Genomic DNA, 11,176 nt, shown 5'->3' on the forward strand with positions numbered 1-11,176 from the left:
CACGGTTAACTCTGGGCAATTTTCTCTTATGGGGATTTGGATGAGGAGCTCACCAGGTTCTACCCGTTCTTTCTGGTGTCTGTCCTGCACTTCCAAGGTTTCGATGGGCAACGCCTAGTCCGCAACTTTGGCCTGCGCCTCAATCATCTTCTCTGCTCGGTTTGGTGCTTCAGCCAATTGCTTTGCTTTAAGGGTTGCCATGTAACATTTTCTGGCAGTCATTTGGTCCCCACGAACTTCGTCTACTCCTTGTTCGGTAGGAAACCGCACGAGCAGGTGGTACGTCGAGACCACAGCTCGGAGAACGTTGAGCCCTGGTCGTCCAAGAATGGCGTTATAGACCGAGGGCAGGCGGACCACTAGGAAGTCCATCCTCATAGTGCTCTCTTGAGGGGCGAGCCCGATGGTAACAATTAGGCTGATCTCGCCTTCAACCGGGACTGAATCTTCGATGAATCCGACCAGTGGAGCATTCATTCTTCGAAGCTAGCTTTCTGTCATTCCCATTTTTTGGAAGGTATCATAATATAGAATATTTGCTGAGCTTCTATTATCAACCAAAACACGCTTTATATCGAACTTATTTATGACCATGGAGACGACCACAGCATCATCATGAGGAGTCACAACTCCTTTTAAGTCCTCGTCCGAGAACGAGATGGCTTCAGAAATGCGCTAACGCTCTAGAGGAGAACTTCTCCCGGTCAATTCTCCAGTCGGGCTCCCTTCGGCCGGGCCTCTTCCTATAGTGTTGATGGTGCCGGCAATGGGTATGTTGTCATTTAGATTTTCGAGTGGCACAGCATTCCCTGCCGACCTTCTTTCCTCCCGTTGGTTCTATACGAACCGATTGAGCACCCCGCGGCGGATAAGTGCCTCGATCTCGTCTCGAAGTTGGAAGCACTCCTCTGTGTCATGGCCATGGCCCCGATGGAAGTGACAATACTTCCCAGAGGGGCATCGGGCCCCCGACTCCCGCATCGATGGTAGAGGTCGAAAATAGTTCCGGCCTTCTATCTCCGTAAAAATTTCTGCTCGGGGCGCATTAAGGGAAGTATAGTTCTCGTACCACCTCGGAGGTATCTGTGGCCGAGGGAGAGACTTTAGCCGAGGTGGGGATCTCGGTCAAAGCTGTACCCGCTGTCGAGGTGGACGCCTTAGGTGGGGTAGAGTCTTCTCACAGCGGGGTGACCGACTCCTCGGACGGCTGCGATCTTCATGGCATCTTTCTGCTTTTTCGAGGCCTGCTCGGTCACGCTTCGTCTGGAGGCGATAGCCTCCTCGGCCTTCGCATACTTTCGAGCTCGGGCCAGCATCTCAGTAAAGTCGGCGGAAAAGTTCTTCTTATTAGAGAAGAGAAATCTGTAGGACCGAGCTCCAGTCTTTAGCGCTGGCATGGCTATCGACAGATCAAGCTCGCGGACCTTCCAAGTTGCGGCAGTGAAGCGATCGAGGTAGTCTTTGAGAGACTCTCCCTCCTTTTGCTTAATATCGAGGAGGGAATCCGATGTTTGCCGCTGACGTCGGCTGGTAGCAAAGTTGGTGGTGAACTGCCTGCCGAGCTGCTCAAAGGAGGACACAGTGCTCGGCTTCAGTCCGAAGAACCAAAGCTAAGCCGTTCCTTTGAGTGTCGCAGGAAAGGCCTTGCAGAGCATGGCCTCCGAAGACCCTTGCAGTGCCATGAGGGCCCGATAGCTCTCCAGGTCGTCGAGAGGGTCGGTAGTCCCATTGTAGGGCTCTACCTGGGGCATTTTGAACCGTGATGGGACCGGTTCATCCTCAATCTGGCGGAAGAAAGGTGACCTGGTGGAAAACTCAAAGTCACCCTCGCGCCTTGCCTTCTGGTTGTGGAGCACCTCGATCTGCCACTCGAGTCTCTCGACCTTTCTGTCGAGTTTTCCACCCTGGGTAACTGCCACAGTGGTCTGCTCCGGGCTGGTTCGACTGGAGCCGACTCTGCCTTTGAGGGCTGCGGCCATCTATCCGGGTGCCTCGCTAGTGGTTCTCTTCGGGGAGACGCCCGGGTTGAATCCTGATAGCCATGCCGTTCCCGGTTGTTGACCCTCGAGGAGTCATGGAGATTTTGCCCCTGGAGAACCGGTTCCTCCGGTGGAGGGGCGGTTGGACCTGAATCTGTGGAGGCGTCATAGAAGGGGCCTCCACACATTGTAGGCCTTGGACAACGGTGGCCAAGGCTTGCACTTGCTGCACCAGGATGTTGAACTGCTCCAGTTAGATTTGAGGAACTGGATCCGTCGGATGCTTCGAAAGTGAGTTCTGGACTGAGTGTCCGGGACTTGGTGCACGGTGGCAGGAGGCGTTAGAGGCTCCCTTACTCCTTAGCTTCATGGACACGACTCGGGCCCTTCCTTTAGCACCAACTGTTACTAGAAATTGGATCCGGGGGTGACCACTGGCTGAGAAGGGGAGCTCCGGTGCGGATGGTACGTCGGCGGGCTGCGTCCTCCGAGGGACCTGCAAAAAGGCCGGTGGCTGGGGCTTCTGGCACCGGCCCTCCGATGCTTAAGTCAGAGGGGGCTCTATTTGGAGAAGGAGATGGACTGCATATGAGAGTTAAAAAGTCAGGATCCGAATCCCCCCTGAAGGGGAAGAAGTTTGAAAGTGCATCCTAGGTTCTTCGGTGTTTAGCATGCTGAATTTTTTTTTTTGAAAACTATGGCTAAACCTGATCGGGTTGCCTACGTACCCCTTCACAAGGGAGATCAAGCCACACGTAGTTCTTTTTAAGTTTCAAAAATGCATCGAAAAAATAAATCAAACAATTTAATTCATGCATGCTTACAAGATCAAATCTAGAAATCAACACATTAAGAATACATAGGATTATGCCGGAATCGTTTAAACAATTATGCTAAAACTTTTATGCATAATTAACTATCAGATTTGAAACTTAAGAATTCTATTTCAATAAATCTCCGAATATCCATCGAATGGATTCTGGAGATATCTCCGTGAGGAGCCCCAAAAGAGGGTAAAACCTCGGAGAATCGGACCTAGACCTTGACACCATAATAAATAATTAATGCTAGATTAATACCTTTTATGATGGATGAAAGTTATGGATCTAATTCTTGACTTCGCAGCCATGCATATGAATAGCCTCTACGAGAAGTATACGCGAAGCCCTGAAGGATCTTCCTCCGCAACAGTGCTAGCAGCTGCAGAACACTTGAAAGCCAAAATCTGCTCGCCGGGATTCAATCAACTCTTGATCAATCGTTTTGAAGCAGATGGAGATGAGGTTTGTAGGAAAAGTTGAGGACTCAGATCTAATCTTGAATCTTCTAGATATTCATCCTGAAAATCCTATCTAAAATGGAGAAGAAGAGGAGGAGGAGGCGTGTGAGGAAGAAGGCTACAATAGATGTATTTTCGGTGCCCATGTTTGACCCCTTTTAATGGCCTTCGAATTTTCATTCAAAATTCGAAAATCATCTTCAGAAAACCTCCTTTAGTTGGCGCATGCAATGGAATAGAAACAACCCAAATCAGATCTCAACCAAATCTGATTTAAATTCAAATTTTAAACACATGTGCAAGAGGGGAGGAATTTGAAATCCATGCAGCAAAATTTTTCTTCCTCTTGTCGCATATATTTCATTTGAAATTTGAATTTAAATGATTCAGAGGTTCACACGCCAACTAGGAAAGTTATTTGATGTATGAAATTATTTAATATATTGCTTAATGTTTAAATTCAAATTCAAACAACAAACAATTTCGCCATGTGTCAAGCAATGGGTCCATGTGCCATGCAATAATTTTGGTTTATTTAAAATTCATGAAATCCAATTCCATGTCACCACTAATTGCCACATCATCTGAGCCTAATCCTCTTGGGTTGCACCTAATCAAATTTGGTCAAACCCGGATTAAAACAAAGCAATTTGGTTGAACCCAATCTAATCAGGTCATACCCTGATTGAGCTCAAATTGAATCCAATTCAATTTTTGGCTCATCCAAACTCAATCAAATTGAATTAATTACTTTGTATTGGACCTAATACAATTAGGTCAATCCACAATTAAGTGCAAATTAATTTAAAATTAATTTGATCCACTTAAGTCCTTTTTGGTTCCGACCTAATCCAATCAGATCAAAATCCTGATTGAGCCCAAAGTTGAATCCAATTCAATTTGGCTCATCCTTAGCACAATTACTCAATCAAATTGAGTTTATTAGTAATTTAATTACTAATTAATCCTCCAATAATTATTTTAATTATTTTATAAGATAATTTGTCAATCAAATTGACCAAATTATCCCTGAATGATTCTTAATCATTCATCAGCCTTCTTGATCAATCAGAAATTTTCTATGCATGTGACCTCATAGGTTCGAACCTAGGCCGGTAGTATAGGAACGACTTCCTACACTAGTCGATGTGACCATCTAGCAATGGTACCCGATGTTCGGATAAGCTGAATATATGCGAAGCAAATATTCTGGAATCCTGGACTATGGTTACTGTATAATTCATCCCTTTAACTCCTAATGCCAGGATGACTTAGAACTTACTGTCAACCCTATAATTAGTACATCCATTATGTGATTTACTTTAGATATCCCATGACTCTTCACTGGAACTACCCTGGCCAAGGTTTTGCTAAATTAATCACAAGACATTGTCTCCTATTTTCAGAAGGGGTCAATTCCATCTTGACTCACAACTGACTATGCAAGTACTTGACTGTACTCAGTGACCTTCCGTCACTGAATTAGAAATCCAGGTAGTCTGGTACCAAAGTACAGTAAGTTCCTTGCTAGTCGCAGGTTGCGGTCTCAGATCAGAGGGCTAAACTTATACCCATATCTACTCGGAACATCTCTCGACAGTAGAGCATTTTGGAATTGGTCACGTTCAGTTAAATGTACTCTTACACTTCACCTGTGTGGCATACCAATGTCTCCACACTCCTTGGTTAAGAGGACAACCAACGTATATGTCACACAACGACCTAATCTCGATAATATTGTCGTCTTAGTAACAACATATCATTTGGTCGCGAACAAGTTTAAGGACTCAAAGATAAATCCTCCTTTATCATAACATAAGTCCTAAGGACTTCATCATATAAGAGTTCATTTGAAGATGAAATAATGGATAATGCCAAATAACACTTTATTAATTTATTAATTCATTTACCAAATTCAATCATTAATATGCTGATGATTGATATTTAGGATACAAATCCCAACAAAGTTTTCCTTTTATAGGAGGGATACAGGGTTACTTGTGACGTGACTAGGCGAATCAAATGAGTTACCGTCATGATTGGACGTGATCGTGCAAATTAATGAATTGTCATGGGTGACTGGACGGAGTTGAGTGAGTCAACTGGTTGTCGTGGATGGCCTGAGATGTTGAGTAAGCCGGGGATCCGTGCAGAGCATGCGTATTTATTGTTGAGTAAGCCGGAGATCCGTGGAGAGCATGTACATTTATTGTTGAGTAAGTCGGAGATCTATGGAGGCCATGCATATTAATTGTTGACAGTTGTTCAGGCGGAAATCACGAGATGGGGCCCTCGAAGGCTTGGTTCCTAACGGAGTGGAGGAGTTTGCCTCGTTCTCTGACTGGTCCCCATCAGGGTCGAAGTCGATCGGCTGTCGACTTGGCCGAGATCAGGGTTGCAGGGCCATAGGGCTCTGAGGTCAGGTGTCTCGCGCCTTGAGGTTGGGCGCCTGGTCGGGGGCCGTGAGGTCAGGCGCGCCACGAGGTCGGGCGCCTTGAGGTCGGGTGTGCAGTGAGGTCGGGCACCTTGAGGTTGGGCACCTGTCGTCTCGTGCCGGCGGTGTGCCCACGTGCTTCGGGGCAATCCATTTTTCCCCCAACAAGGCTATTAGCACAACAACTCTTGACCATATTTACGAGCAAACAAGAGAAGCCCTTGTTGAGTCTTGGAAGATATGGCTAATTGCCTGGGAAAAATGCTTCTGGTTATCCATTTTATATGAAAAATTTATCAAACCCATGACCGTATGATGAGTATCAACCAATCATCCATGCTCAGCAACAAATCCCTGCACCTGGCGTTACTTAATTGCCTATAGATTGATTAGATTAATTAATTATCGAACTCCACTTATGATTGGGGCAAAAAAAAAAAGGAAACACAGAAGCTTGTGGAAAGGGACTGCAAAGGGTGAAGATGAAAGAAGGGCAGAGTTGGTGAAATAATTAATATCTCATCCCCAGCATCTGAAAGTCCTTCACTTGGTGAGATTTGTAAGCAAGCTAAAACAAGATTTTGTGCAAGCTATGGCATATAGAAATGAAACTGTTGGTGGAAACTAGACCCGGGGGTGACCGCTGACCGAGGAGGAGGAGCTCCGGCAGGGGGTGCGGCGGTGGACAGCTTTCTCCGGGGGACCTGCAAGAAGCCGGTGGCCGGGAGTTCTGGCACCGGCCCTCCGATGCTTAAGTCAGAGGGGATTTTTTGGTGAGCCAGCAGAGAGGTTACGTAAAAGAAAAAGATCTCTCTCTAGAACGAAGAAGTCCCCCCTTTTTATAAGAGAGGTGTATGGATTACCTGTGACGTGACTGTGCGAATTAATAAGTTACCATAATGATTGGACGTGATCGTGTGAATTAATGAGTTGCCGTAGATGGCCCGAGATTTTGGGCTGGCTGGAGGTCTGTTAAGATCGTGCGCATTTAATCGTTAACAGTCGTTGGGGCGGAGATCACGGGATTAGACCCCAGATGAGAAGGAGAGGGGCTTGATTTTCGGTGGAGTGGAGGGGTCTGCTTCGTCTTTTGACTGGGTCTCCTTTGGGCTTGAGGTCAATCGAGCTCAACTTAACCGAGATTAAGACTGCAAGGCTGCGAGCTCTGAGGTCGAGCGCGCTGAGGTCGGGCATCTCGAGGTCGGACGCCTTGAGGTCAGGCGCCTTGGGGTCGGGCGCCTTAAGGGTTGCCGCTATTGCGCTCGCCATCACGTGCCGGCAAAATATCCACGTATTTTGAGCAATCCATTTTTTCCCCAACACTACCCCCCGACTTTCGAGTTCGAGGCGTTTGTGAGCTCGGGCAAAGGAAGTAGCTATTTTCATCACGCTGGTGGAATCAAACGGCCTTAAGTCGCTCCGCCGTTTCGCGCACTTCAGGAGCGTCTTTAATGAGAGCACGATGTGGCGGCCTTTCGCTTTTCGAGGCAGTTTCGGGCCACAGGTTCATGATGAGGCTCCAGTATCCGACGAGACGCCTCTTCGATTCTGCTTTTAAAGCATCGATCTAAGTTGATACGCTGCTTTGATTTCCGAGGCCGACATATGGCGCGATATAAACGAGAAGCGCGATTTGGTTCTGTCGATCCGAGCCGTCAGGGGGGTCTATATAAACCCTGGCCTGGCCCTAAAAGCTCACATTTGGCCGCCGCAGTTATCGTCTTCTTCTTCATCCACCTTCTTTTCCCCTTTTTTTTCAATTGTTGCTTATTTTTCCCCGGCGGCGCTCGAAGGCGTTTTCTGGTGATCGCCTTGATCCCTCACTTTCGATCGGTGGCATTTTCGGTGAAACCCACAGTAGGTCTCTTACCCACTTTTGCTTGGAGGACTATCGTTTTTCTTTTCCTTCTTCCTCTTCTACTTTCTTTGTTTTCTTCTATTTGGTGAGCACGGCAATGTCAGGTGGTGCTTCATCCTCCGATAGGGACCTTTCTCATAGGAGGAAGGTCGCATCGGAGATGGGCCATAGCCCAGACGGAGTCGGGTCGAACTTGGCCGAGAAGGAGTTGGATTTGATCCGCGCCCGATTTTTCCCCCAGCGCGGGATCTGCCTTAACACTGCGAGGCCGGAATACCGGGTAACAAGACCTCCTCCGGGTCGAATCGGGGTGTACATAGAGACAATCTGGGCCGGCCTGCGATTCCCTCTGCACGAATTCGTGAACGAGCTCCTGACAGCGTACCAGCTCGTCCCAGTGCAGCTCGCTCCGAACTCGTGGAGGACCATCATCGGCTTTTTATCTCTTTGCCTCGCGCACAGGATATCGGCCTCGGTGAACGTCTTCCGTTGGTGTTTCATGTTGAAATCCAACCCCGCGAATAGAGAATGACTTTACCTCGCCCTTCGGGGCGGTAGGCCGTTCTTCCGGCGTGCTCCTTCCACCATTCGTGGGTGGAAGAAGAAATTTTTCTTCCTCTCCTCCGAACGCACGTGGAAATTTGACCCGTCGTGGGGGCAGCCCCGGCTCAAGGCCATCAACATGCCCCCCAAGCTTTTGGTGAGCGAGCTGAAGATCCTCGATGCTCTTCGTAGCCTCGAGGAAGACATTCTTCTGAACAACCTCTTGAGCGAGGAGGCTCTGGTGAACGTTGGCCTGAGCTCGGTGCGCCCCGAGGGTAAAGACGGTTGCACTGCTCCTCCCCTGCTTCGTCGTCCTTTGTCTTACTCATTTTCTTTTTTATCATCATTTTTTGGTGCCGATCTGACACTTGAGCTCTTTCTCCTTTTCAAAGATTGTAGAGATGGTGACCAGCAATGCGGCCCTCCTCACCAGGTACAAAAAGAGGGCAGCCAAGGCCGGCGGGGCTCATCCCGTGCCTAGGAAGGAGGCTAGGCCGACCTCGACTCCGGCTCCCGCCAAGATGGGGGACCCTGAGGCCGGAACTTCCGAGTTCATCCGGAAGGAAGCTCCCATCGCCGAGCGCGCGACCTATTCCAGGGCCGTGAGGGATCCTGCGGCCCCAGCTTGCCTGACCCCCATCTCCCAGCAACCCCGCCAGATCGTTCATTTGCGACGCTCGAGTCCTGAGCCAGGCAGCGGTCTCGGGATCCCGAGCTATTCTCACCATTCTCTTCCGAGCTCAGCCAGGCCTAGCCTCCCGAGCTCGTCAAGGGTTGACCTCCCGAGCTCATCAAGGGCCGACGTTCCGAGCTCGTCAAGGGCTGGGGGCTGCTCTGAAGGGAGGCCCTTATGCCCGGAATGGTCGGTCTGCGAGGGCGATTCGGCCCAACATGATAGCAACGTCGCACGCGAAGTAGTCCGTTGTGCGCTGCTCCCAACCGACCGAGCCGAGTTCGAGGCTGCCGATATTGGCGGCCATGTCAATCAGACATACTGCTCCACCATCCGAGTAAGTTATCTTCTTGCTTTAATTTTCGTATCCTTTTGAATTCTTGACCTCTACTCACCTCCACTTTCCTTCTTTATAGCATCTCCATGAAATCGCATGTTGGTCGCCGTGGCGTTCGAGTGTCAAAACAAGGCTCAGAGGAGCTAAAAGGGGCAGGAGGATGCCGAGAGGAAGCTCGGCAAAGCCGAGGTCGTGCGGAGGGAAGCACCGCAAGGATGGAGGATGCCGAGGCTGAGCTTCGATCCGCGATCGAGCGCCTCGATGAAGAGAAGGCCTCGCATGCTCTGGCCAGGTCGGAGCTCCACACCTCTGAGGCGCGTCTGGTCGACGCCTGTTCTGAGATCGCCGGCCACAAGTATGAGGCGGGGGTCTTTCGGCCGAAAATCGAGCAACTCGAAGCTTGAGAAAGAAGGGCGTTGGAGTACAAATCTTCCGCGAGTCGGACGAGTTCCACGAGCTAATAGAGGAGGAAGCAGTGGATGGGCTCATCCGTGGCTTTGAGAACATTCAGAGGCAAATGCAGCAGATTTGCCCCAAGTTCGACCTCGGTGGTATTCAGCCTCGCCTGGGGGTCGCCGAGGATGAAAGCGAGCCTGGGAACCCTAAGGACGACGGCGTGATCGGCAGCGTGCCGCAAGCCCTGAGGCCAAACGGGGGCCATCGAGGCCGAGACTGAGGCAGCCGAGCAGATTACTCGAGAGGCTCCCCATGGAGAAGCCGCCAAAGGCGCTCCTGAAGGAGCTTCTGAAGCCGCTCCTGAGGCCACTTGCGAAGCCCCAACTGAGGCCACAGCGAACGCTCACGGAGACGGACCAGCGGAGAACCCCGAGGCAGCTCCTGCTAAGAATCCCGATGTGATCGTCATGGATGACCTCGAGGTTGATGCTGAGGCTATCGCTGCTCCAGGAATGCCTTAGGACTCAGTTTTTTTTTTCTTTTCTTTTTGTAAATGAGGTCGGCCATTGTAGCCATTGTACGGCCAGGCAGGTCGGCCTCGAAATCGAATTTTGTACTCAGCCTTGGTGCTTCCTGATAAGTGCTAAATAATACATAAATTAGCTTCATTTGCATAGCACTTATCATTATTTTAATTCATATATTTTGTAAATTTAACCATAAAAGATGCATTACCTTCATCATTGAATTTTAATAAATTATTAAAGGTAATTCGAGTTTGATTTGATTATTTACTGATTAAGTCTAATATATGCAGGTCGAATCAAACTCATTTGGGATGACCCTTGAACCCAAATTGCATGCACCCCATGAATCAGATCTTCCCAACCAATTAGAATCGACCCCAATTTTCTTTTCAACACATGGCCACCCCAAGTTCACGTGTTCTCTCCCTTGCTCCGTGTCCTAGCCATATCCAAGCTACTCTACCACAACTCCAATCGCAAGCTATCTCAGCCATTCAGCCTGCATCCTTATCCCATCACCCATGGATTCTCAAATCTCCCAGCTCTCATCTCATTCACTCTTATCCCAGCATTTCCAGCCAACTTCATGTCATCTTCTTCTCAACTTCATGAGCTTCTCCATATCTCTCCCAACGGCTTTCTCCATATCATCTCAGATTAGGCGTCCAGACTTCCCAGTCTAACAAAACAGAGTCCAACCCGAGCAAATCCTTCTCCCCGAGCATCACGGAAGAGCTCGCTATCCGCATCCCCTGCATCTGCAACAATCCCACGCTCATCCTGAATCCAACCTTCCTCCTCTTCCGCATCCTTCCCAGATTTTTCCTCGCGCTTATCTTCATCTCCACCGCGTTGAACCAACATCAGCAACTTCTGGATCAACCCCATTCAACTGTGTCCGAGTATCCCATGAGCATCACGTCTTCCCAGATTTTCTCCCGTTCGGATTACATCCTTATCCCCTGCTTCGGATAAGTCCCAAACTCCCTCCCATTCATAGTTGTCCAGCAAATCCTTCATCGCCTATGATGAATCCAACGCGTCCTAGCAGCGTCCAAGATCCTCTCCGTGTTGAAGAAGCGTCGATTCCTTCCATCGCCCACGGATAAGTGCAGCTCCTACCAGACTCCGAGATCCTCCCAGCGTCCTC

This window comes from Phoenix dactylifera, chromosome 4 (assembly GCF_009389715.1).
Source record: "Phoenix dactylifera cultivar Barhee BC4 chromosome 4, palm_55x_up_171113_PBpolish2nd_filt_p, whole genome shotgun sequence".
Lineage (NCBI taxonomy): Eukaryota > Viridiplantae > Streptophyta > Magnoliopsida > Arecales > Arecaceae > Phoenix > Phoenix dactylifera.